The sequence below is a fragment of the Herpailurus yagouaroundi genome, unplaced genomic scaffold (assembly GCF_014898765.1).
Source record: "Herpailurus yagouaroundi ecotype Mexico unplaced genomic scaffold, PumYag 159, whole genome shotgun sequence".
In the NCBI taxonomy this organism is placed as follows: Eukaryota; Metazoa; Chordata; class Mammalia; order Carnivora; family Felidae; genus Herpailurus; species Herpailurus yagouaroundi.
In genome coordinates this window covers 61,800,416-61,823,710 of record NW_024412400.1, presented here as the reverse complement: position 1 = coordinate 61,823,710, position 23,295 = coordinate 61,800,416, and the positions used below count along the sequence as shown (strand labels likewise).

Here is a 23,295-nt window from a genome sequence, read left to right as displayed (position 1 = left end):
TGTCTCCTTCTCTCTCTCTTCCTCCCCTCACTCTCTCTCTCTCTCTCAAAGATAAATGAAAACATTTAAAAAACCTCATACAGTATAATTTCAGGATACTGTTTTAACCACTACACTCTAGTGCCTCAAATTAAAGAATAAAGCAGTCTTTATATGGGGATGCTCACCTCCCAGGAAGTAATTATCTTATTCACAGTTGCCTTCTGTTTACCATCATTCAGACCAGCAAAGGACATTAGCTAATGTTGATTAGCTAATGAACCCAATCAAAGAAAATCCCTCTGGGGCTTGTACTCACCTGGAGAGACCTACAGTGTAGTGGTGAAAAGTTTGGACTCTGGAGCCAGGCTGCCTTTGAATCCAGGCCTTTCTACCTACTAGCTATGTGACCATGGGCAAGTTACATAACTACTCTGTGCTTCAGCTTTAAGAAGTGATACTGGGTATTTACTTCATAGAGACATTGCAAGGATTAAATAGGTTGTTTATATGCAAAGTGCTTTAAAATAGTGTGTGGCGAATATTAAGAGCTCAAGAAACAAGTTATTAGTTTCTTATCTACACTAATGGTGGGGAAAACACTCTCATTTAAAAAAATCCACACAATACTACTGTGGGGATAGTTTCTCCATCAAATTCAGCAATTGGAAAATCCATCACAATAGAAGAAAATCAGAGCACGTCATTACAAGGATTCAAGGAAGATTACACTTGGAGTTAAGCAACCTGAGATCAAATCTCAGTTCTGTCACTAACCAGAATCATAGCTATCACTCAGATGTGCCAGAAGATGCTGAGATCTTCTGTGAGTTTGTCCTGCCATCTTGGGGCACAGGTGCCTTTGTAGAAACTAGTAAATGACTTACAATGTTCAGCAAATTAGCATGTGCCTCTGTTCATTAGTCCATTCTCAGCATTTTGTATTAACATGCCCGTTGTTCACAATAGTTAATGAAATACATATTTTAGATCATTTTATTTTGGTGCTAAAACTTGTACTTCAACTATTTAAAAAACTTTACCAAAATTTCTTATATAATTGTTGAGATGTTATACAAAATACAGGAAGTATGGTCACAAATTAACCATGAAATGTTCAGTATGAGGTCAATACTGTGAGGAAAGCAAAGACATGCAAGACATATCAGGCTTAAAGAGTTTGTTTCCAGTTGAAAAGACAAGACTCAGACCACAAATAGACTACTGACCACAGAAGGCGAAAGGGCCAAACAACCGACAGACATTCAAATGCTGTAAGACTGGAGAGGAAAGAAAAGTAAAAGTGAGCTGGTGAAATCAAAGTGGATTTTATAGAAAAATTAGACCAAGGCCTGAAAAGCTCACAACCTGTAAACGTGGACGCATTCTCTAATCCTAAAATAAAATTTCCTTTCAACGTGGGGGCGCCTGGGTGGCTCAGTCGGTTAAGCATCCGACTTTGGCTCAGGTCACGATCTCACAGTTTGTGGGTTCGGGCCCCGCGTCGGGCTCTGTGCTGACAGCTCGGAGCCTGGAGCCTGCTTCAGATTCTGTGTCTCCTCTCTCTGCCCCTCCCCAACTTGTGCTCTGTCTCTCTATGTCTCTCAAAAAATAAATAAATGTAAAAAAAAATAATGAAAACCATTTCCTTTCAATGTGATGACTCCTGTTGATAGCGACTTTGAGGAATTCTGTGTTCTGAAGGATTCTGAAGCCAAACGTGGACTCAAGGGGAAAGAATTCTATAATCGATATTAACATCTGCCATAGGGAGAGAAAGCAGGAAGAGAGGAGCATGTACCTCTACCCTTTTTGACCAACTCTGTTTGCTTCCCACCCTGCTCCCTACTCCTGTTGTTCTTTTGGAGCCACTATCTACAGACCTATCTCCCCCTTCTCTTCCCCTTTTCTCAGCTTCTCTCATTCTTTTCATTTTCTCCAGAAAATCAACAGTTATTTTTTTTTTGTTTACTGAAACAATTAAATACCATGTCCCATTCAGTCTTGAGACTTCAGATACTCTCAATATCTTTAGCCACCCATCCCTCGCCCCTGGTTTTGCAGTTTGAGAACCCAAACATTTATCATGGTGATCACCAGCACATCAACTACTTAGGTGTACTTAGGATGGGTTTTCGACATGATGAGAAGAGCATGAATGTTGCAGATTCTGACACAGAGAACCACCTGTGCTAATGTCTGTTTCCCCCAGATCCACAGAATCCATAGAATGGGAGAGCAGGAAGAGACCTTAGAATTCATGCTTAATTTCTTCATTGTATGAAGGAGGATGATGATACCCAGGAAATCAAGTCACTGTCCCAAGGAAAACAGAAAAGTTTTGTAATGGAAACAGCTACAACTGAGAACATCTAAACCCATAACCTTTTGAATGTATTGCTTTAATCCACCTGTTGACTCCATACCCCCCCAAAAAAAATTATCTACAAGATATGCCACTTTGCTGGTCTATTGAGTCTGTATTTCTTTTTCCTGCTCTTTCACTCACTCTGCTCAACAGCTTCTAGAAGGTTCTTGAAATGTATTTGTATATTTACCAGAGTACCTCTCTGAATGAGTCTTTTTTTTTTTTTAATTTTTTTTTTCAACGTTTATTTATTTTTGGGACAGAGAGAGACAGAGCATGAACGGGGGAGGGGCAGAGAGAGAGGGAGACACAGAATCGGAAACAGGCTCCAGGCTCTGAGCCATCAGCCCAGAGCCTGACGCGGGGCTCGAACTCACGGACCGCGAGATCGTGACCTGGCTGAAGTCGGACGCTTAACCGACTGCGCCACCCAGGTGCCCCTATGAGTCTTAAATCCCTAACACAATTTTATCCAAGCATCATACATTATATGTGTCTACTTCTTGGCTCCTCAACACCTGGTATGAAGCAGATTATACTAATGACCAAAGGATTCTTTACTAAAGCTCATGCTATCTGCTACAGTGCACTAGGGCATGCCGAATTTCTGAGGTCCAAAAAACTGAGGTATCGGTGTTCTGTATATAAATGATGGGTAGTGTTTTCATGAATTCATATAAGTGCTTCAAAGTAGCGTTTGTTGCATCTAGATAATGCCAGGATTTGTTGGAGATTCCTAAAAATAAAAGTAATAGTCACCATTTATTAGGTGCGTACCATCTGCCCGATGCTAAAGTGGGTAGTCCCCATCCATTTTCTTATTTAATCATCTCAACAACCCTGAAACTACACAGTACTGCCTCCATTTTACAGACGGGAACAAGGTAGAAGCAAATCAAGAAGTGCGAAATCCCTTGGAGTGCTTTTGTGAGTAAGTCACAGATTTCTTAGGCTCATTCAAATGAAATCACATTATAAGTATGGCCTGCATTGTTTATTTCATACACATTCTACCATGTTCAGATTCACAGATTAAAACATAGCAGCTCTCTCCCTTCCAAAATATAGATTTTATTCAGGGCTACCTGTTGAGATACAAAGGATGCGACTGCCATGCATTTCAGGTAGATTTCCCAGAAGAGGGGTTTGACTGTCATGTCCTCAGTCTTTTTGTGACCACAGAAGCCCTACAAATTGCAGGGCAGTCTCAGAGATGCTTCCAGGCCATGCTAAGGGCTTTTCTTTAGCTGAAAAACACACTGACCCAGACCATGGTTGAACCTGTGACCCAACGTTTCATTAGTACTGGTTTCTAACTGCTCTAACTGTCCCAGACAAATTTACATAATTACATGGTTGCAGAATACATACTTGAAAAGCCTTCAAAGAAAACAGTTTACTTTCTGTAAACATCAGTTTTCACACCTCAAAACCGTTTCCTAGACCCTTTATTCCAAATAGAAATTGCTTGAAAAATGTATACAGGACATTTAAGTGGTTCTTGTTGAGGCTTGCAATGGGATGTTTATGCCTATTTATAAACTTCTGCCATCAGAAATCTTGGTGCCACTATGGTATCTCACTCAGTCTGTCTCTTCCATTTTGATGAGGAGAAAAATGCAAACTACTCTCTTCTCTGCTCCCCTTTCACAAGGTGAGCTAGCACTTTGAGCCAGTAGCAATTGAAAGCTAGTAGCTAGAAAGTAATTTACTTCTTTGAGTCTCACTCTTCAGAGCCAGTACAATCTGAGCACATTTTTGCACCAAAGACATTAAGGGAGAATTCCTTTTCAAGTGGTTATTCTTGAATTCATTTACTTTTGACACACACAATGAAATCCCAATTCTCCTGCAGGCTGCAGTGCCTTTGTTTGCTGTTTTGTGCAGTCTATCTCCCTGAATCTTTGAATGAACAGCTGCCGAATTTCAGAAACTTGTGAGTGCTTCCTCAAGATGGACTATTACCACTAGAACTTGGCCAGCTAATGATTTTTCAATCACCATTTTGCTGTTTCCTTTTTAGAAAGACTGAAAAGTGACAGAAGATTCTCAATTTTGAACAGACTTCATGAGCATTTGAATCCATGGCAAGTACACTTTCAAGTAATAAAACTATTTCTGATAAATGGCACTAACAATGTTTGTAATGTGATAAAAACCTGAAACAGCTCTTCAGATCTGTAGAAGATATTCCTGTTGGCTAGGGGCCATTTTAAAAGCCAGGGGCAAGAGAAAAGGTGAATTTGCATTGCCCAGTGAGACTGGGATCTCTAACAAGATGGGTGACAAGTTTTCTGTGGGATAAAAAACGCAATGATGTCAACCACAAACACGAATTCACAGAAGCACCACAGCTAAGCAACTTAAGAATGTTAGGATGAGATAGGGGGCTCTCTGTTTGAGTCCCATCACCTACGTGTACGCTGATTTTGAACAATTTCTTGAACTGCTCCTTGCCGCCATCTTCTCATCTCTAAAATAGGGATGATGATAAAATGCTTCTTTCATAGAACCGCTTGAGGAGTAAATGTGCTAATATCTTATTCGGTCTCTTCCATTTTGATTAGGAGAAAAATGCAATCTACTATATTCTCTTCTAAAATACTCACACTATTGTATGGCAAATAGTAAAGGCCAAACACATTTTAATTTCTATATATGAAATTGGAGGTCACCTAGAGGTTTAATCTAAGGTACACTATAGCAGTGGACTGGTTCTATTACATCCTATCTTGTGCTTATGCCCAGTACCTGTCCATTTCAATACAGAAAATAAAAAGCCACTCAGCATGATTAATCAATCCTCTTGCAACTGCGACCAGCCTGGAGAAATACTTTTGAAGAACTACAAAAAACTGGCAGACTTTTTCCCCCTCTTATCTTTGACTTTTTCAAATAAATCTCTTTCAGTGCATCCCTTTCAAATGTTTTACCTTCAAAATATGTCTGTTTCCTTCTTGTTCTCAAATAGAAAACATATTTGCAGTGCTGGATCAGTCATGTTTTATGATAAAGTATATACACAAAGCCAGAAGATTTCTGCCATTTAAACTGGTATCTTAGTACTTTAGAGAATCTGAATAATTATAATCTCAGTCTTCAACATTCACATCTTCACCTGGAAAATGTCAGCAAATGCAATAATAATGTCATTATGCCATAGGAATTGAAAAAAAAATACTCTCCAGAAATTTGGTATGAATTTAAATTGCTGGTGGCACGAGCAAGTGTTTTCTCCTTATACTTCTTTGAAGAAAAGCCTCCTAAATGTGCAGAACTGAAGATAAAAGGTGCCACTAGGGCAGCCCGGGAAGAGATGCTTTCCAAAAGTTTATGCCCACGGATATGGACATGCACATTCAATACATACAGGCATTCATGAGCAACTATCAAGCAGGGGCATCTGGTAGATCAACCCCCCCCCCCAACCCCCAGTGAAGCTAGCACAGGAAATGAAAATGCCTCCCCAAATACCAGTGTGCCAGAAGACATAATGAGAAAGAGGCAGATCTAGACTATGAAACCACAACATCAAAGGCAAATTTATACTAAGAAGATTAGATAGGCAGATTTGCATCCAACTAGTTTCAGTCTGAAATAAGCCAACGTGGAAAAAGATTTCATTTTCAAATGTCCATTACAATTTCAGCTAAGTACCAAGATCACCTCTAGAGAAATACAAAGAAGCATAAGCCATAAAGGCACATTTTTCTCTTTTAACCCAACAGTTTCACTCTGAAATCAGTGAAGAAAAATAAGGCAAGCATCCAAGATTCTCACTCTCATATAGTCACTAAATAAATATACATTCAGTTCCTACAGTGGGAAAGGAATCATCCAGAATTATCGTTTCATAATCCACTAGATCTACATTTAAAAACTTAGTTACGCTCTGCTTAAATGTTTACAGGCAAAAGGAAGATCGGATTTATTTATTTTTTTTATTTTTAAGATTCTGACTTGAAACTGTCCATTACAACTGCTGTAAACCTGCAAGAGTCATGAAAATTGAATCTTAATTCAGTGCATAGTAACTTTACAACTGTTGGGTGTTAGGAATTAAGCAAGAGAAACAGGTCAAGGGGAGTAAGACTGCTAACTCAGGGGAGTCGGCGAGTCGTACTAGAGAGAGCCACAGGAATACTTCTGCAATCCTCCAAATTACTGAAGCCAAGCCCATCGTGTCAAACAAGGCTGTCTCTCCCTGAGAAACAAAAAAAAAAAAAAAAAAAAAGAAAAAAGAAAAGAAAAGAAAGGAAAAAAGTTGCAGAGTAGACAAAGACACAAGAGAATGAAATTGGAAGTCTTCTGATGGCAAATTATTAATACCTTCTCTTTGAGAAATTGCAAGCAGGCAGAAAAAGGTCTAACCTGAAGAGAAGGATCAAAGACGGAAATAAAAGCTTTGATGCCCAAGTTGCTCTGTAGCCCCCACAGCACTGTGAAGCCTGGGAGTGCAGCCAGGAAGATTGTTAACTCCAAAAAAAAAAAAAAAAAAAGTGCGGGATGAATTGGTACTTAATCCCTGCGAGGATACAGGAGTGGTATTAGGTAGTGATTAGCTGCTTCTGAAATTTAGTGAGGCCATTTAATTTGAAGCTAGTTATTTATATTTCTTTAGATTTTGCCCTAGAGTTTTTACATCTTTAAAAACATATGCTAGGGGCGCCTGGGTGGCTCAGTCGGTTAAGCGTCCGACTTCAGCTCAGGTCACGATCTCACAGGTCCGTTGAGTTCCAGCCCTGTGTCGGGCTCTGGGCTGATGGCTCAGAGCCTGGAGCCTGCTTCCGATTCTGTGTCTCCCTCTCTCTCTGCCCCTCCCCCGTTCATGCTCTGTCTCTCTCTGTCTCAAAAATAAATAAACGTTAAAAAAAAATTTTTTTTAAAAACATATGCTAATGGTGGTGATTAGTCGATATGAATGTTTCATTTGAATAAAAAGTGTATTTCTCAAGAGAACATTATCAATTGGGTCATGTGAATCAAGTGGAACGAAGCTACCCATCCCAGGAAAAGCTCAGCTGAGGCTGCTGAGACAGCCACAGCCTTGCTGTGCTGTTCATCCTGGGACAAGGACACAAACTGCTGATGTAATGGCTCAAAGAAAAAGAAACCGTCTTTTAAGCCTAATTTTGCAGACTCACACTTAAAGCTACACAGCAAGGTAAATAAATTTCTGATCACTCCATTAATTCACTCATTCAACACACACATTTAAAGCTCAGTTTGTTTTAGGCCCCTTGGTGGGAGCCAGGTTGAAAGATGCTAAGGTTGGACCTGGCCTCAGAACTGCCATCTATAGATCACAGAACCTCAGACTTTGAACTGATCTTAAAGGTTGTTTTCTTCCCCTACTAGTCAGTGTTAACTTGGCAGGCCCCTTTATGCCAATCCTACCATGTGCTCAATCATAATCTAGTTCTGTATCTTCAGCAAGAAGAAACTTGATACCTCCCTATTTAGACAGTTATTCCTTTTTTTGTTTAAGAAAAAAAAAAAACAGTATTAAAAAAAAGTTAGAGTTGGGCTCAACGTCATATTCCTAAATAAACAAACAACAGAAGAAATAATCATCTTAATAAAGCCTCTGGATTCGATTTCATGCATTTTCTTTTTGCTTAGCAAAACTGTGTGACTTGGCAAATGGCACACAGACATTCTCTTTGTTAATGATCAGATATCAAAAGACTGTCTTTATGTGAAGGCCTGTTTAGAATCACAGTATTAAGTCTCACCTACTGATTCGCAGATGGTTCCCACAGGTAACATTTTATAACAGAGATAAGTTGAAGCCAGAAGGGGCCTGATGTACTTTAAAGCCACAAAGAAATCTCTTGAAAGTCTGCTTTCTGTCTGACCTCACTTCTTCCAGGACTCAACAGGGTCAGGATAGTATATACTGTACTCTATACAACAGGGTAAGGAAGTCAGAAAATACCATTTTGAACAAAGAAGGAATGTTTTGGTATAGTGGACCTTCAGGTAGGATCGGGACCACTTTTCCTGATTTTTGAAATGCTCTATGCTTGCTGCTATTGTCACTATTTTTCTTGAATGTAATCTTTACTATTCCATTATAATAAAATACAATTGATCCAGAATGGTCAAAGGCAGTCTCATTCTCCGAAACAATTTAATTACCTTAAGGTCACATACATTTTAGAAGGACCTCAAAATATTTAAAAAGGCAATAAAACATTTATTACTAGCTCATGCCAAACAACATATTGTTTAAAGCTTCAGAAGGCACTTAACCATTTCTCTTCACCACCAAGAAAATTTACTATTTGGAGCATTTCACTTTTCTGGCCAAAAGATCTGCTGTCCAAATGCCTGGTACAATGACTTATTGAGTTAATGAATCAATGAATGCATGCATGTATCAATGAGTGAATGAATGAATATGTAATATCTCCAACTTTAAGTATCATCATGTCAGTGACTTCATTAAACTTCATTTTTTTCAGTTCATGCAAAATCTCACCTTTCATTTCCTACTTATTAAACTATTAGATGTGTTCAGCTTTAATTTCTTTGTTACCTAGCTTTTCTTATTTGTTAGCTGACTATGAAGGAGACTTCTTCACCGTAAAGTATAATATTTGCCCTAATGCATTTATAAAATTTTAATCCTGCTTGCAATAAACATTTTTTTCAAGTGACACTTGTAAATACCATGTTTCCTTCTTTAATTGTGCCGTAGTCATAAAGTGGGACTATCTAAATAAGAAAAACACTTGATAAAGGCAAAAAGACTTTGAATTGCATTTTTCAAGACACAGTCAATATATTAACTTCTATGTTTCTTACAATAGCACATTAGTCTTAATTTCCATTTCCTCCAGTAGAAGTATAATTTGCTTCCTTTCAATTTTAATATCCATTATGTTCTCTCCTTTTCTTGTATCCTTTTGCATTATGGCTTCCTTTACAGGTGCCATCAGCATTTATACATAATTCTCTAAGTTAGCAATGAACTTACCGTTAAGATTATCCAATATTTAGACCTTCTCTACCCCACTGCTAACCATACATTTTTTATTAATTTTTTTAATGTTTTTATTTATTTTTGAGACAGAGAGAGACAGAGCATGAGTGGGGAGGGGCAGAGAGGGAGACACAGAATCCGAAGCAGGCTCCAGGCTCTGAGCTGTCGGCACAGAGCCCGACGTGGGGCTCGAACTCACGGACTGCGAGATCATGCCTGAGCTGAAGTCGGACGCTCAACCGACTGAGCCACCCAGGTGCCCCTCTGCTAACCATACATTTATATAGTCAAGGCATTTGAGCCTTTCATTGAGCCTTTCATTTCATTTGAGCCTTCCACTGAGGCTTTCATCGGACTTTTTTTGTTTCTAGGTAAGTGGAGATTATCACAGTTGATGTGTTATTTCGGTATTTCCTTCTTTGTATATGAGAGCATCCCAACGCCAGCAACCACATGCTTTCTCTATTCTATGAGGGAGTCTCGGTCCACAGTGGACATTTACTCACATTAGGACTAAAATGAGAACAATATTTCTCTATGAAACTCCAAGTGAATGGCAAAGAAGCCACAACAACCATATATGTAGACTGTAGGGGGAAAACAGTTTTAGTTTTCTCTTCAGGTATTCCTGACACGTTCTTCAGGCAGCTGTAATATATTCTTGCTTAATTCACAGATTTATTTTGACCCTTTTCCAAGGTTAGATGTAATATAAGCATCTCAACATTGCCAGCAATTGTAGTACCCTGGAGAAGATTATTTGTGATAAATGAAAGCTAAGCAGGGGTCACTAGAACTCACAACAGAACAAAACATATCATCTCTTCTGTCAAAATGGAAAAAAAAATAGCCTTTATTTGAGTTACACAACTAAACCTCCAGTTGTTAAATATCTTTAGCATGTAGTCTTTAAAAACATTACAACAACTTCAACTAATATCCATTCAAAATGCAGGCAGTCTCTTAAATCTTCAGGTCTCTTGCACTTTAGTCTCCTACTTCCCACATCCCCCAATCTCCAGCATTGTTTAGAACTAACAGATTATAAAAATGTTATTTTTGCACTTGCCTTCTGTGGTTTGCCATCTGATTCAATAAATGGGTGAGTTAAGCCATTACTTTCAACCCACTTAGGCAATCCAGACACTATTGTTTTTCAGCAATGATGAGGAAAGCCCTCATCCAGTACCATCCTGCACAACTGAACAGCCACAGAATGCTACTTAATTCTCCACGTGCCCCACACTCACTAGGAAGCAGAACAAAGACTCAAAGCACTTTATTTTTGAAGGAGAAAAAAAGTGAGAAGAGACTTTTCCTCTGACAGGGTTTAGCCAGCTGAGAAGTTAGAGGGAACAGTCCCCACAAGAGATTATCTTCACTTCTGACACCAACTGCAAGTTCAGGGGGTTCCCAAAACCACCCTTATGTGCAATGACTTGTTAGAAGGACTCACAATAATCACTCAAAGCTATTATATTAAAATTGGCCAGGGGCATCTGAGTGGCTCAGTCAGTTGAGCGTCTGACTCTTAATTTCGGCTCAGGTCATGAACTCACGGTTCATGAGATTGAGCCCAGTGTCAGGCTCTGCACTGACAGTGTAGAGCCTGTTTGGGATTCTCTGTCTGTCTGTCTCTCTGTTTCTCTCTCTTTGGCTCCCTGCTCTCTCTCTCAAAAATAAATGAATTAATGGATTAATGAATGAATGAATGAATGAATGAATAAATAAATAAATAAATAAATAGATAAATAAATAAATAAATAAAATTGGCCAAGGAAAGAAGTGAATAGGGCAGAGTTGGGAAGTACCACAGTGGAGCTTCCAATGTCCTCTGTAAAATCAGAGCATGTGACTTCTCTGGCATCGGCATGTGACAACATGTACGGACTATTGGACTGCTGCCAGTCAGGGAAGCTCAGCTGAGTCCCATGTAAAGAGTTTTTATTGAGACTTCATTACATAGACATGATTGATTCACTGATTGCTCACTTAGTTGATCTTAAGTTCCAGTTTCCAGCCCCTTTGGGAGCAACCTAAAACCCCTACCGATGTTGTTGGGCTCTCTGGTGTGGCAAGAACCTCAAACTAAGACTAGCCAAATGTGTCCAGCCCTCACCCTAAGTCATTTGTTAGACTATCCAATGACCCAAAGCCCCTGTCAGATATGACATTACAAGGGCTGACAGATTACTTCCCAGAAACTGAGGTCAAAGTGCAGAACTCTTTTTGCCTAATGTTAAATTCTTTCCTGCAGATCTTCACCTTTTCATTAACCTTTGATTTGGGGCATTTATCTCAATGGTAAACATACTCATTATAGTTGTAACTTTGCCCTTAGGCATTCTGAAGGCCAGGGGAGATTTATTTAATAAACTAGAGATTAAGAAAGCTAATTTATGTTTTATGCCTGGAGGTGAGAGAAGGGAGGGCGGGGGGCATAAAATGCAGTATGAAGCCCAGTTGGAAACACAGACTTTGGCATTATGAGCTTGAACAAACATAGCAGGAGTTCTTTTCCTCATTGGCAATAATGAAGGAGTGAACTGTCACCAACTACTACCACTTGCCTGGCAGGTGGCAGACACAGCTGGTTCTGCACCTCTGAGTGGAAAGAGCATGAACAGTAAGTAGTCTGCACAGAACATTTGGAGGGATTCCTCAAAACTCCCCCTACAAGATCGCCGCATCTGCTGACTGCCAGCTCTATGTCACCATTTAGGTGAAGCACTGTGTTTTCACTGTTAAAATACAAATATGTTAAACCAGAAGTCTCCATGAATACTTTAGTTTGAGGCTGTTTACTGGGGGAAGTAATGGAACTAAATTCTGATGGACGAAAGGGAGAAAAGAGAAAATTTTGAATTATGAAAACTGCATGGAGGCCTAAATGGAAAAAGATGAGAAAGAATTAAAAAGGGGCCCTACGGGCCTGTGGCAAGCCCTGCTGACCCCCCAGGTAGCTGGGCGACAATAGCATAAAACACTAGAGTAGCGATCTGGGTTGAAATCTTGGCTCAGCTACCAACAAACTGTGATTTGGACACATCAATTAAGCTTCCTGAGTCTCTGTCACCTCGATTCTAATTTGAGAAGAATATGAACTCCCTCACAGAGTGGGTGTGAGGCTTAAATGAGATAACATATGGGAAAAGCACCTTGTTAAATGTGTTTTTTTTAAACTACTATATAAGTATGTTATTATTAGTTGAGCAGATTGGAAAAATAGCTTTAGCTTTTTGATATCTAATTTCGGAGATATATATATATATATATATATATATATATATATATATTCCCCAGAGCAATTGAGTGCTACAAAATAATAATGCTTCAAGAATATTAATAAAAAAATAAAAATACTTCAAGATAGTTCCATAAAAAGGTCTATATAGTCACATGGCTCCAGAATACACTGGCATCTAGACAGTCTTTTGAGAGAATCACAATATACATTACCACATTGAAGGTTCTGGACGCCCCTACAAGAATGAACCCAATATTAGGCTGTTCGACATAGAATTTCCCAAACTGTTCCAAAGACAGAAACGTCCTTTCCTCTAACACTTCTTAAAATTCAACGTGGGGGGTGGGGTGGGCAGTGCCTGTGTGGCTCAGTTGGTTAAGCATCCGACACTTGATTTTGGCTCAGGCCATGATCTCAAAGTTCATGGGATCAAGCCCTGAGTCAGGCTCTGTGCTGACAAGCATGGAGCCTGCTTGGGATTCTTTCTCTCACTCTCTCTCTGCCCTGCCTCTGCTCATGCACTCTCTCTCTCTCAAAATAAATAAATAAACTTTCAAAAATCCAACAGAAACAGTGATCCAGAGAATAAACTTTGAGAAATATAGCTCTTTTTTATGGTACCTTGGAGGCAACAGTCTGCTTTTATTTATTTTTTTTTTTAATTTTTTTTTTTAACGTTTATTTATTTTTTGGGGACAGAGAGAGACAGAGCATGAACGGGGGAGGGGCAGAGAGAGAGGGAGACACAGAATCGGAAACAGGCTCCAGGCTCTGAGCCATCAGCCCAGAGCCCGAAGCGGGGCTCGAACTCACGGACCGCGAGATCGTGACCCGGCTGAAGTCGGACGCTTAACCGACTGCGCCACCCAGGCGCCCCAACAGTCTGCTTTTAAGATGAAGCTGAACATCTTTCCCAGCTACTGGTTGCCAGAAACTCATTGAAGTGCATGGTGAATGCAAACTTCATACCTTTATGAGAAGCCTATGGCCACAGAAGTTGCTGCTGATGTTCTGGGTGCAGAATGGAAGGGTTACATGGTCTGAATCAGTGATGACAAACAAGGCTTCCCCATGAATCAGGGTGTCCACCTGCTGCCAAGTAAGGGGCATTCCTGCTACAGACAAACGAGCACTGAAGGAAGACCATGCGAATCTGTTTGGGGTTGCATTGTGGATGCCAATCTCAGTGTTCCCATTTCTGCACTCACTGATACCACTGTGCCTCGCATCTCCTGGGGCCCAAAAGAACTGGCAGAATCCGCGAACTTTTCAATCTCTCCACAGAAGATGACATCTGCCAGTATGTTGTGATAAAGCCCTTAAACAAAGGTAAGAAACCTAGAACCAAAGCACCCAAGATTCAATGTCTTGTTACTCCATGTGCCCTTCAACACACACATCAGTGTATTGCTCTGAAGAAACAACATACTAAGAAACATAAGGAAGAGGCTGCAGAATATGCTAAACTTTTAGCCAAGAGAATGAAAGAAGCCAAAGAAACACACCAGCGACAGATTGCCAAGAGATGGATGCTGTCTTCTGAAAGCTTCTACCTCTAAGTCCAAGTCCAGTCAAAAATGAGATTTTCCAAGAGTAACAGATAAACAAGATCAGACAGCAAATACCGAAACAACATTTGTTTGAGACACACAGTAAAGCAGACTATTCATGTTTAAAAAATATAATATTAAGGCATCATGTTCTATACATCCAACTTTTCACTATGCTTGACCAGTAAGGAAGAGGATGCCTTGCGCATATGCTCCTGTTGAGAACAAGGTCCGAATCTGTGTAGCTAAATCTCTACCTTCAATATCACGCACTCTCAATTCTCTTGACGATCAATACTCTCCTCCATTTGTGTAACCTAGAATTTGATTTTTATTTTGCATTGTCTTTCTCTTGTCTTCTATTTTGCCTCTTTCAGGAAATGTACCCTTAAATCACTGTCAAAGAAGCCTGTGATCATTTTACTGAGTACCCAGGACTGTTTTGTCTGGAGAACAGCACTGAGGTAGCAGGCCCTCTACATGCTTCCTCCCGTCTCCTATCCCCACTGGCCAAATCCAGACTCACTCAACTGCCCTGAGAGCAAGAATCTTGGAGAGAAGCTTCATTTTTCTTTACACAACATGAGACACCCTGATCACTTAAAGGAATTTTAATAATTGATTATCATACAAGTAGTTTCTAACATTGACCAGACTAAACTCTAGCAGAGAAGAGTGAAATGCTCCATTCCACCTATAGCTGTTACTAATAGACTTTTATCATAGATTAAATAATTTATGGTTTCAAAAAGAACTAAGAGTGGGGTGCCTGGTGGCTCAGTCAGTTAAGTGTCCAACTCTTGATCAGCTCAGATCTCAGTCTCAGAGTTGTGAGTTCAAGCCCCGTGCTGGGCTCCACACTGGGCATGGAGGAAAGAAAGAAAGAAAAAGAAAGAAAGAAAGAAAGAAAGAAAGAAAGAAAGAAAGAAAGAGAAAAAAAGGATAAACAAAACAAAAACTAAGAACTGAAGTTGCACTACCCAAACCAAGTGATATATTCCCTAAGGTCTACCATATCTTCAAATTCAAATGTCAAGTAAAAACTCATCTACACTACTCTTACAAAAAAAGTGAACCATATTCTGCAGTAGAGCATGTTAACTTTTTTTTATCCAGGATTTCTTTTTTCAAACTATGTTCATCAAGTTCCTTAAGAGAAAATAGGACTTAAACTTGTAGCCAAAAAAACCAAAAAGAGGCAGTTTTTTTTTTTTTGAGAAAGAGAGAGAGAGAGAGAGATAGAGAGAGAGAGACAGAGAGGAATACAATGAGCAGGGGAGGGGCAGAGAGAGGAGGAGAGAGAATCCTAAGCAGGCTCCGCACCATCAGCGCAGAGCCTGATATGGGCTTGAACTCACAAACTGTGAGATCATGACTTAAGCCAAAACCAAGAGTCAGACACTCAACCGACTGAGCCACCCAGGTGCCCTTCTTGGTTTGTTGTTGTTGTTGTTTATTTGTTTTCATAATAGCCATTCTGACTAGTGTGAGGTGGTTATCTCATTATGGCTTTGATTCACATTTCCCTGATAATGGGTGACTATTCAGGTCCTCTGACCATTTTTAATCAGATTGTTTGGCTTGGTGCTGAGTTGTGTTCTTTATATATTTTGTTTTTTATATATATTCTTTATATATTTTGGATATATCTTGGATATATGATTTGGAGATATATATATATATCTTGGATATATGATTTGCAAATATATTTTCCCATTCAGTAGGTTGTCTTTAGTTTGTTGATTGTTTCCTTTACTATACAAAAGCTTTTCATTTTGAGGTAGTCACAGCAGTCTACTTTTGCTTTTTTTTTTCCCCTTGCCTCAGGAGACATATCCATAAATATGTTGCTAAGGATGCTATCCAAGAGATTACTCTTAGGAGTTTTAAGGTTTCAGGTCTCAGATTTAGATCTTTAATCCATTTCATTTTTGTGTGTGGTATAAGAAAGTGGTCCAGTTTCATTCTTCTGCACGTAATGTCCAGTGTTCCCATTTCTTTTCCCCCATTGTATATTCTTGTCTCCTTTGTCAAAGATTAACTAACCATATGGGTTTATCTCTGGGCTCTCTGTCCTGTTCCATTAATCCATGTGTCTATTTTTGTGCCAGTCTCAGACCGTTTTTATTACTATGGATCTGCAGCATATCTTGAAATCTGGATTGAGATGCTTCCATGTAGCTGTATCTTTAAAACACACTTTACATATAAAATGCCCATCTTAAAATCTTCAGTGGCATTACACATCTGAGGAGCTGCAATCCAAACTATTTAGCTTGGCAATAATGAGTAGCATGGCATTAATCTGCAGTCTTATTTGCCACAACTTTCCAAGTCTAACTCTCTACCATGACCTCATTCCTGTGCCCCTTTTAAGGTATTTCTGACAAAACATTCAACATCATTCATTATAATGATTTGTTTTCCTGTCTCCATAACCGGAATACAGACTTTGCGATAGTACAGCCATATATTTCTTACACAGGCCACAGTCATTCAATACATACGTGTATAATGAACACAATTTTAAATGGAAAGAATCATTAAGTTCATACTTTTTGTAGGAAGACTTTTTTCTCAGCATACTGATCAGGTCTAAACACTAAAAAGTATAAATCCCTTTTAGAAATGTGGTATCAACTACATTTTTCATAAACAAGAAAGTGTTATACGCTTTAAAGAAACAGCATCACACAGTGGTTGAAAGGACAAAATGGAGAGCTGGACCGCCTGAGTCCACACCCTGGCACCATCATTTGCTACGTGTATGATCTCAGCTAAGCTCCCTACCCTCTCTTTACTGCAGGTGCGCCATCTGTAATAGGGGGCTATTAATGGCACTTACCTTATAGGACTATTGTATTAAACAAGGCAACATGCATGAAGCATTTAGGACAACACCTAGTATGTAGAAAGCATGATTTATGAGTTAGCTATTACAATCATTGTTACCTACCTACAATATTTTCTAGTACATCATTAATTACACCCTATAGAATCATATAAGCCTCAGTTGCGCTAGGTCATTCTCCTGTAAGGTCGTCATATTCACAACATCAGGAAATTCTCAGGCAGTCTTTTTTAAATTCCATCTTATGTTTACTAACACTAGCCATGCAAAGCATACCTGCAAGGGTGTATTAGTAAAAGCACTTTTAATTTTTTTGAGTTTTTTAATTTATTTTGAGAGAGACAGAGACAGTGGGGGGGGAGCAGAAAGAGAGGGAGAGAAGGGGGGAGAGAGAGAGACAGAGAGAGAGAGAGAGAGAGAGAGAGAGAGAGAGAGAATCCCAAGCAGGCTCTATGCTGACAGCACAGAGCCCAATACGGGGTTCGATCTCACAAACCATGAGATCATGACCTGAGCCAAAACCGAGAGTCAGACACCTAACCAACTGAGCCATCCAGGCGCCCCAGTAAAAGTACTTTTAAAGCTGCTATGTTGAAACAGTGTCAGAGTAGTAAATTTTCTGCATGGATTCCAAAGAATAGAATGCCTCATTAGTGGGCTTACAAGAAGATGTCAGATAGTTATTGCTTTACTTTCCTCATAAATGGTCTACCCGTCCCTTCACTGCACTTGTCCCAACCCCTATCAATACTGCCATATCCTTCTGTCAAGTTATGTGAAGCAGAATGCAGTCACCTTAATACAGACTTGCTACAACCCTGTTGAGGGCTTAAGGCTCTCATGCAATGCATCTTTGTGGGGAAAACAAAACAATACTGAGTTTTACACTGCCAGCTCATGCTAAGGACACATATCAATATAGCTCCATAATATAACCTGTTCTGTTTCATACGGTTGCCTAACAATGCTCACTTAGGACTGCAGATTAGTAAGTGTGTTCAATTAATGATTTTGCATTTTTTTCCAAATTAAATCTTCCCACACTAATTTTATAATTCAATTAAAAATAAGTCATCAAATTTCTTAGCATCATTTGCTCTTTATAAACCCCCTGCCATTTTTTCTCCATTTTCATTGTTTCAGTAGGCCTACTGCTGACACGAGGCTGTAGATTTAAAAAAAAATGTTTTCTAAACCTCCTATATTAGTTTGCCAGGGCTGCTGTAACAAAGTACCACAAACAGGGAGGCTTAAGCCTCCGAGTGTTATTGTCTCACAGTTCTGGAAGCTAGAAGTCTGAGATCAAGTTGTCTGCAGGGTTGCTTCCTTTTGAGGGCTGTGAGGAAAACTCTTTGCCATGCCCTTCCTCTAGTAGCTTGCTAGCAGTCCTTGGCTTTCCTTCACTTATAGGTGTATCACTGCGATCATCTCCCCATGATATTCTCCCTATGTGCATGCCTCTGCCCAAATTTCCCCTTTTTATTAGGACACCATTCATATTGGATTAGGGGACTGCCCTGCTCCAGTATCTTCGCACCTTACTAATTACATCTGCAACATCCATATTTCCAAATAAAGTCACACTCTGAACTACCAGGGATTAGGATTTCAATATAGAATTCCCAGGCAGGGAGGGGAGACACAATTTAACCTATGCCACTTTCCAAATTCAAAATGCTCTTGTAGACAAGTCATTGCAAAAATCCTTTGGTCCAACTTCCTATCCACCAAGAACAGATACATCATGCAGAGAGCTCACTGGACTCCTTGAGGAACCTACTGGTTGATTCCAAACCACACCTGTGACCCAACACTTAAGGTTTGCTCAGACTTCCCACAGGATAGGAAGCAAAGCAACAACAGCAGCCTTTTCCTCTTCACACTGTGCATTTCCTCTAAAGATTCTCAGAGAATTTATAGTCAACCAATGGAAGTAATGCTTAGATAATGTTTTCCAAAGCACAGATCACATGCATTATCACATAGACTCTCACAAATAACAACCTAGCAGACAGGCAATTATGTTGAATATTTTTATAAAGAGACCATGACCTGAAGGTTAAGTTTATAGGCTCTGAAGCTAGAACACATGGATATGTATCTCATATCTCCTGTTACCTGGTTGTTTGACCTTGGACAAGTTTGTATCCCTCTGTCAGGTACAACAATGTGGTAAATAAGAGTGCTTACTTCAAAGACTTGTTTACGGATTGATAGTTTAATCCATGTAAATCATTAAGAATAGTGTCTGGGACCTGAAAGGTGTTCAGAAAAATGTGAATGACACTGAGGCTCAGGGATATAAGATGACTTCTTCAGGATAAGAAGTCAGTGATGAGACAACCTCGGTGCCAGAACTTCCAAGGACTTTCCGTGTTATGAGACAGCACTCTAGCAACACTTCATCTTGAAAATGAAACAGACATCAAACTTTGAAGTAATGGAGATACCAGGGACTCTGACACAGGAGTGAAGAAACACCCACTACCGTTGTATGCTCAAGAAATCCCAAATGTTGGACTGGCTGCTCAGATGCTAAATTTAGGGAAGACAAAGTCCCTTGCAGAACCCCATCCGTTAAGCCATTTGTGCAGACAGTTCTGAAATAGCTGGTTTGGCTGGACCAAGAAAAGCTGAGGGACTGCTGCCCTGAACCTAAACCAAGTCACATTTTTTGCCACATCCCAGACACATCTCTTATTGCAGCCAGGAGAATTACTTTTATTATTGTTGTTGTTGTTATTATTATTATTTATTCAGTTTGCTGTGTTTTTCATGTCTCCGGGAAATATTCTATTTCCTATGTTGAATCTCATATTACTCTTCTGTTTATCTCTAAGAATGAGTTGTATTTTGTATTTTCAACTCTTCTAAGAAACCTTCTGACATCACCTGGCATGTCATAGATGGACCCTCTTCTGTTTTCTTTTAGGACAGAATCATAGTCCACCATAGCACTTGAGAGCTGCTATATAATCCTTGGTTTCTTGGTTTCTAGTCCCCACCATACTAAAGACACCAAATTTGTTTTGGTATCTCAGTATCTTGCACAAGCATAGTGTATAAATATTTACTGACCAACTGAAAGACTGACTAGAAGAATTAATTCATTAATTAATATTTGAATAAAAGAGACAAGAAGACCTCAGTCTTAGCATCCAACCATTAGGTACATTATAATTTAACTGACCTCTGACCAGAGAAAGGGAAGACGGATTAAGTGATGAGGAGAAAGAGTGTGACTTTGTGTGTGATATTAATCAGTTAATGAAGCTCCAAGTGGTTCTGCCTGGATCCATAGAATTAAAAAAGAAAGAAAATTCTACCACCATCTATCTAGTCTGATTTGCATGTGTTCAAATCTTCAAAGTATTCCCTTTGATTCCTTTAATCAATAGCTATTTTAGAAAGCTCTTCATTACTTCCTAATTGTCCAAATTCATTTTCTTCATTTTTCCTTATTAGAGGAAGAGTTTTCAAATGAGTTAAGTAGATACACAATTTTAGAATCATTATTAACTTCAAGCATTTCTCTCAGTTATTAGCATGTCCCTTCTCTCTCCAGGACTAGATCATTTTCTCCATTTTTAATAGGCCATCTGGTTCATTTTCTAGACTTTCTTTTTCCCCATACTTCTCTAATAAAGTCAATATTACCCTATACTAAGACCAATCCATGCTTACAATAACCTCGATCCTAGAATTTTAATTTATGAGATCTCTAGTTGTGAATGAAGATGCACGTGATTCCCTATTTTGTCAACATGTCAACAAATAAGTAAATAATTAGCATTTATCTAGATTTTTAATCCATACCAACCAAATAAGTTGGTAAAGACATTACCATGGCCCAGAAAATATTTTACAAATAATTTAAAAGAATGTTTTAATCCTTAAATATATTAAAATTTAAAATACACATAACAAACTTCTGGGAGTCTGTTTCACAGAAATAAAAGCACCATATCCTTGTGCCAAAAAATTGGCATGAAAAATTATGCAGCTGTTTCCTGCATACATGAGTGAGGACATGAGCACAGAGAAAGATACAAAAAAGGATTCAGCAAGTTGTTACTGGGGAGGAGAGAAGAAGTTGGAAGGGAAGAGGGAAAAGAAAGGAGAAGGTAAACACACACACACACACACACACACACACACACACACACACAAAGAAAAGAGGGGCATTCATGGCAAAACAGTATATAGGACATAATCTTATTTATATAAAATTGCATATGTGTGTATAAATATGAATAAATAAACAAAAGGATGACCTATCTGAGGGCAATAGACTGCACTTTCACTTTCTTTTATTATATATGGCAATGTTTTATAATTTGATATTTTTCAAAATTTGAATTTTTTATCATTTGAATTCTTGCTTATATATATAATTTGAAAACAACATGAAGTTATTTTCATTGTGATATATATACTATAGGGAGAGAGAAAGACTAGTGTCAATCTGACCAAGGATTATGTACTCAACCATAAGAACTCAAACCCAGCTAGGTTATAAGCAGTACCACCAGACTATAATCAACCTATTTGATAGGGTATATGTCCTATCAATTATATTCTTTTCAAAAACATTCTTTGGTGATTTTCATCTTTAAACCACTTCAAGACTCAGCAAATGTCATTCTTCTTAATTGTTTCTCCATTTGTTTCCCCAAATACTTGATTTCCTAGGAAGTTTTCAAAATCCCTCCATGAAACCCTCAAATTTACATACTTTGTGATATCTCATTTTGCTAGATACATGTGATACCATGTAGGAGATGTCTGAACTCCTACTTCAGATTGAACACCCCTCAGAATTCATGGTTTTTCTTTTTAAATTGAACACAGCAGTTCTACAGTGAGAGAAAATATGTGTCAAGATCTAAAGATAAACACAATTGGACAATAACACCACAAAGGAAATGCAGACTTCACAAAGGTATTTTGTATGATTGGTCTTCTCTCATGACTTCTGGAATTTTTTTAGTGTACAAACAAACTTGTGGAAAAGATACACTGATTCTGCCTACATTTAAAATAGCCCAGTATCCTCACCGACGCAAAATTGAAAAATAGGAAGTCTAACTTGAATTTCAAAAAGCATTTAAATTACTTTGGTATATAAAACTTAAGAGATTAAAGTAATCAAAATATCCAAGTACTGATGTAGAAAACAAAGAATAAATTAACCCAGGTGTAATTTCTAGGTCATAATCGTTACCATATGTCTCTTTAATTACCTTTTCCCTCAGGGACTTGATGTTTTATAAGACTTGTTCTGCCCAAACAAATGAATTAATAAAGTAATAATGAATTATTTTTTTTTAATTCTGAATGAATCAATGACATGTGTAATTGCCCATCACAGCTATTGATCAAGATGAGGAAATCGGTGTTATACATGTACTTGAAACAATTTAAACAACGTGTTATCATGGATCAACATATAATTTCTGCTAGCTTCTTAAAAATGATGAAAACAGTTGAAGATATATATGCTAGAGCTCTAGGAGTACACTAAGCCTTATTTCAGAATCAGTGTTCCACAGTGAAAGAATAAATTGGGGTTGAAAATCGGTTTCATGTTAATTCACACATTTGTTAAAAAAAAAAAAAAAAAAGCAAACAACCCAGAAAAGAATATCAGGATTAATTTGCAAGAAGAGCTTTGAGGTGACCCGTGAAAAACGTGAGCCTTAACCTTACGCCAAGAGCAGGGGAGATAAATGGGCACCCTTTGGCGCTCTGAGTCACCTTACAATTTCATTTACAAAAAGATTCAAGTAACAGATAAGAGAAGACAAACACACCAGCAAAAAATAAGGATTACAATAGTTTTGTTAGTTTTTTTATAACTACTTTTTTAACTTCTACAAGATAGGTTTTTAATTTTGTTGTTTGTTTGGTTTTTTTTTTTTTTTTTCCTACCCTGAAAAGATAAAAACAGATGCATTCACATCCTCCGGAGACTCAAAACAGATGATCAAGTCAAAAACAAATCCTTTTGAAAGCACCCGATCTCATGCCAGATGCAGTAAAAGATAGATCACTGACCATTTTAAAAACTTTCTATCACTGACCATTTTAAAAACTTCCTGTAGGAGAACTATTCAAAAGACACATGTCCAAAATTGACAAGCGATAGAGCTCCAACCTTGAAAATTAGGTTACCAAGTGTTGATACTTTGAGAATCGAGCAAATGTTGGGTTTTTTGCTTTATTTTGTTTTTAATAAAGGGCATAAAAATAGTAAATATCGTATCACATCGCATTTGTGTTAATCCCCACTTTGTTCATCCACAAACCACA

General features: G+C 38.5%; 1 pseudogene; it reads left to right on the top strand.

Annotated features, from left to right (window-relative positions):
- Positions 1 to 13,486: 13,486 nt before the first annotated feature.
- On the top strand, positions 13,487 to 14,163 carry LOC121034216 (40S ribosomal protein S6-like; annotated as a pseudogene).
- Positions 14,164 to 23,295: the final 9,132 nt, after the last annotated feature.